The sequence below is a fragment of the Rhagoletis pomonella genome, unplaced genomic scaffold (assembly GCF_013731165.1).
Source record: "Rhagoletis pomonella isolate Grant_MI unplaced genomic scaffold, Rhpom_1.0 Rhpom_scaffold_00001, whole genome shotgun sequence".
Lineage (NCBI taxonomy): Eukaryota > Metazoa > Arthropoda > Insecta > Diptera > Tephritidae > Rhagoletis > Rhagoletis pomonella.
In genome coordinates this window covers 36,855,955-36,861,806 of record NW_023458555.1, presented here as the reverse complement: position 1 = coordinate 36,861,806, position 5,852 = coordinate 36,855,955, and positions in this window count along the sequence as shown.

The window sequence follows — 5,852 nt, the reverse complement described above, 5'->3', positions numbered from 1 at the left end:
CTTTTTTTATGTACAACGCGCTGCAGTATACAACTAAAACAAAAACAATAACTTTAACGTTGAGATAATTTTCAGCGCACGTTCAAGTCAACCACCAATACACCCACCAAACGGTCATGCCTAACAACAAACAGCTGACCAGCGATCCAAGCTACTGGTCAACAACCAACCAGTTCAAATGCAAGAAATTCGATTATCAGCCCGCAAGCCAGCCAAACAGCAAGCCATGGGCCCGGAATTGGTGGAGCTTACTGAGCATGGCTATCCAGGTACATATGTATGTGTGTATGTACACCTGCTTATCGGTCAAAAGACGCTCACCGCTGGCATGCACTCGATGTGACACTTTGTCGACTGCTGAGATTTGGAAATTTGATTATGGGCGACTACAGCTGAGAAAATGTAGCTTTTTGGCGTGTTCGCTAACAGCTTCGCGTTCACAGTTCTTCTTTCTGCAGTAGCAAAGAATTTTCGTTGCGTTGTGTAGTGCAGTGTACTTGTATGTATGTATGTACATATGTATGTACTGCCAATTCTGTTTTGGTCAGTTATGTTTGTTATTGTCATTCTTGTTGTTGGTGTTGGTTTTGGTGTTGCAGTTATTGCTACCAAGCTTCTTGTTTTGCTTTGTTTGGCTTATGGTTGGTATAAGATTTTTATTTTTCCGCGTTTGCAGCTTCATTATGCATAGACGCGTGCCGCGCGACAGACGTTCCGCTTTGCATTTTTTTTGTTCAACTTTTTTTAGCTTTATCTTTCATTTGGTTTGTTGGTTTTATTAGGTTTTAGTCGTTTAATGTTTAATGTTTTTGTCATTGTTAGTACTTCCAAATGCAGTGAATGATTAAGTCAGCGACAGTGACAATTTTCCCACTGAAGTGAAACGTGTTTGAACGAAATACGCGGCGTGTAGGCAATATTTTTGAAGTGATTTTCTTTTTTTTTTCTAAACACTCAATTGCTGCTACTACATCGTGCGCGTGAAGAAAATCTCTGTATTTGGGAAATTATCGATGATCGGTGATAAAAGTACAGAAATTATGAAAACTAAAAACATTAGTGAAAACTAAACAAAAAAAAATGAAATTCAGAGGAAATTAAATTGCATGCAGGGCCAACAAGTTATTTATTTTACTTAACTTATGTACATGTAAAATTGACAAAATTACATAAAATATGATAAAATAACATAAAATAAAAATATGCAAAATATAATAAAAAAAAATAAAAAACAAATAAAATAAATCAAAGTTAAACAAAATAAAATGCAATTACAAATTAAAAAATCTAAACAATTTTAAAATTTAAACAAAAGAAATGAAAAAATATGTGGATAAATTAAAAAAAAACATATCAAAGAAAAAAATAAAAAGAAACATTTTATTTATGTTATATACGCGGAATGAAATTAAACAAAATAAAAAAATGCAACAAAAATTAATCCATATAATAAAACGATATAAAATACAATAAAATAAAATAAAAAAAAACTAAACAAAGCAATTTTAAATTAAAAATTCTACAGTTTTTAAAATGTAAACAAAAGAAATACATAAATTAGTAGATACATAAAAAAAACTCAAAGAAAATATAAAATAAATAATTTAAATTAAATGAATGTAATGTAGATATGCATATCTACAGAATTAAATGAAATGAAATAAAAATAAATCAATAAAATAAAATGACACAAAATATGTAGAACAAAAAAAGTAAATATTTTGTTTTCGGTTACTGTCCTTTGGAATAAGAAAGAGTTTTGACATGCTCGAGGCCTAGCAATTTAATAAAACTCAATATTTTTTCAATTTTCATTCTATAGACAAACATTTTAAAACAAAATGAAATTACTAAAAAGAAAATAAAATAAAATTACAACCAAAATAAAATGAAACAAAGCGATATTAAATAAATTAGTGAAACTATATAGAAGTAAATAAAACTATAAAATATAATACATCAAATTAATTAAAAAAACTTATCACCAATCAATTTGAAAATTTGTCAGACTTAAAATTTAACTGACGAATTTTCCGAACAAAATTGTGTCATTTTAAATTTTAACATGCTGATACACTTAAATTGATGGGTGCAACCGGTCATACGTTAAATAAAATACAAAGATTCAAAATATTTCAACATTAAATAAAAACCAAAAATAAGGGAACTTAAAAATAGAAGACATAAAAATAAAAAATAAATAACGTGAAACAAATTAAAACAAACCACTCAAAACTAAAATATTTAAAAACATAAATTTAGAAATGTATAAATTAAGTAAAAAGAAAAACTAAAGGGATTAAAATATATAATAAATAACAAATTTTAAACAAAAAATAATGTGAAACAGATTAAAATTAAACACAAAAATTATATAAAACTAAAAATAGAATAAAATAAAACTAGAATAAAAAAATACAATTTTTAGCGATTTAAAACATTTTAGCATTTAAAACCTACTGGTTTTAAAATGCCGAATGCAACGGTAAAGCTGCCCCTACGAGCAGCCTGCGCCCACTCTGTGACCACTTTTACATTGCTCTAGATGGCGTTCCATATTTCTTATCGACTAGTTAGTTTTCCTACAGTGCTTCAGTGTCCACGTTGCATTTTTTCGTTCCGAGTACTTTTTCTAAACACCTAACTGCTTATTGGTTTTCTCATTACCTTTCTTGACCTGTATTTATTCTGTAATGTTATATGCGTGAATAAAGCCTATTCAGTTTTCCACAATTCATCGCGCTTGCTGCCATCGCGAACATGTGAAGAATGCGACTTTGTCGCATGGTCTAAGCTGAAGTCGCGTTATAAGTAGGTACGCATTCAGGATCTTAATTCTCGCCATTTTTATTAGTTTCCGTGACCGGATAAAATCTGCGTTATGCAACTATTGACACCATCAATTATTCTGTTTTCCACCCGCCACATGTCTTTCTATCCCACTGTTCTTTCCACTGGAGTATTCCTCTTTATTTAATTTTCTGTCTGGTTCCCCGCTTTCTCTACGCTGTCTGTAGTTTCAAAGCCTTTTTCTTGAACATAGGTGCCGCACCGATGTTTACTTGTTTGACAAGTCACAACGCACAGTGTAACGTCCCCATATATGCAGCGGACAAAAATAGTAATTTTGTATATGGTCTACTTTCACTTAGGAAAGAAAAAATTTGAAATATGGCCGGGATTGGACTTCTTTCTGCCACGCTTCCCACTCTATTAAAATTTATCCGATTTTGATTAAATTTGGTTTGCATGTGTGGAGACTGGTCCACAGGAAACCCCACCAGCTACAAAAAATCTGGCTCCAAATGTTAAATATGGTCTTATTTTGATGAAATATAGTGTTAAACTTCATAACACACACAAATTCATTGACATCTGTTCTTTTTATTACTATTTGACTTTGTGAACTCGTTTTAATAAGCTGCTCAACTTTTCGTCGCTTACTTTTCTCACAAGAGCCTTTATATTGCACCTGAGGTCTACTTTAGCTTGTAATCGGTCTCTAAAATTTAATTTTCATTTAGTAATCAACATTTTTTATTTATAAATAACATACTTCATCAAGTGGCGGAAGTTTGATATTATCGCATACTAGGACGCAATCTTCGAAATCTGCATACGACCCTACCCAATCTAAAAGCTTCTTCTCAAAATAAGATTTAACGCGATTGCAAGCCACCCATTTCCGCCCAAGCTGTCCTTAAATGTTATTTAATTTATATTTCACTTTGTTGACATCAAGCGGAGTTTAAAATTTATGCAAAACAACATTTAGCAAGTCTGACATTGTTTCACAACGATCGACGCTAGCCAGGCTTCGAAAAATTCACTATATTTCACACCGCATATGACACTACACAAAGTTAATTTTTTGAAAGAGTTGCAGATAATTGCAGCTAAATTTTATAAAAGTTTCAATATATACATACATACTCTCAATCTATAAACATAAATCCAAAAAATTTCGCTCAAAAAGTGACAAAAAACTTCTTTTTAATCTATCAAAGCTTTGTTTTGCGAAAATTTTGGTAATCCAAGTCACATTCTTTTCAAATAATGGTACAACGGATACGAAACACAAAACAAAGATAGGGAAACTTAAGCTAAGTTATAAATGACATATGTATACTTACGAAAAACATTAATTACGCACAGAGTTGCATTAAAATTTTTAATTCGCAAACATTTTACTTATGTGTAATAATTTAGTTTTTCCTCTGCAAAGTTAAATTTTTTTAGCGAAGTTGAGGAATTTTTAAACAGACGGATCCAAGCTAGACAATAGGGTTGGCTATTGAGTTTTCTGCAAGGAACTAGGACTAGAACTATCCGTCCAAACCCCAGACCACTACAGTGTTTATCAGGCAGACATTTTAGCTATAAAGCAGGTGGCTATGTACCTTAGTCCGCATGTCGTAACGAAGACTACGATTAATATATTCTCGGACAGCCAGGCGGCCATCAAATCAATGAGCATGGTAATACTGAGATCGAAGGTTGCGCAGGAATGTCTCGCATCTCTAAACGATATTAGCGCTGTGTTTAAGGTCAGCCTCATATGGGTTCCGGGACACAGAGATATTGAAGGAAATTGCAGAGCCGATGAGCTAGCCATTAAAGGTACCAATCTCCCCCTATGTGAAAACAGAGGCACAGAGGCAACCTCCAAATTAGAACTTCGAAATAGCATGATGCAAGAGGCCAACAGGTCATGGCTAGGGAGGGTACTTGTAGAACAACCAGGCTACTATGGCCACAAATAGATAAGAAAAAGACGAAAGAGCTGCTCAGCCTCTGAAGGGAGGATATCGCAAGGATCATGGCTTGTGTTACCGGTCATTGGCTATTTGGCATACACTCTTCGAGACTAGAAATATTCTTCCACGAATATTGTAGAACTTGCAGGGATGAGGAAGAGGAAGAAACTGTAGAGCACTTCTTCTGTAGCTGCCCAGCTCTGGCCAGGAGGAGGACAGGCTTTTGAGGCAGGCCCTTTTTTTTAGCTCTCTTACGGAACTATCATGCGTAGGAATAAAGCCAAAACTACGCTTTATAACAGCTTCGAAATAGTTCTCTGAAGATTAGTCACCGAAGTTCCCGTGTTCTGCAGTGGTACCACAATGGACCTTCAAAAAGGTCTTAGTGAGTTGGCAATTTGAACCGACTGCCACATCAACCTAACCTAACCTAGCAAAGTTTGACGTTGCGAGCTTCTAGCATATATAAAATAGAGCCATTTTGCTGTCCTTATGTTGTTTATGATGCTTTCTAGTGCCACGATGATTGTTTACCCGACATGAAGCCTGCCAAGTTCGTAGTCTTGCCGAGTGTACAAATGACTTTATAGTTATAATAATTTGTATCTAAGTTTGCTTCTGAGTTGAGCATGTATAAAGGAAGGTATGCTTACGGAAGTTCTATGTATTATTTATCTACCCCCTGGAAATACTGTACGGGTTCTTTGCTGAGCTACTAAGAAAACGAAGCTAAAAAACTTCTTAATATGTCAAGTAACACTTTCGAGTTAAATAACAGAGTAACATTGAATGTTTGTACAAAGCGCCATCGCGCCATTGAAACCACGCACACTTCTTGCGGCAATTCTCTTAAAAATGTCATCAGCAAGTTCTAAGAATCATGAACGAATAGCTTCAGCCGCTGTTTATTCACTACCGCTTTGCTCGTTTGTTGTTTCTTTATTTGTTTTTTTATTGACCATACCATATTTTTACATACCTATAGGAAAATATTGAATTTGACTACCAGTGTTTTACACTTAACTCAATGCAAGTACACATGCCACATCAACATACATAGTACATTAGGGCGCCTCAATCACCATACAAAAAAAA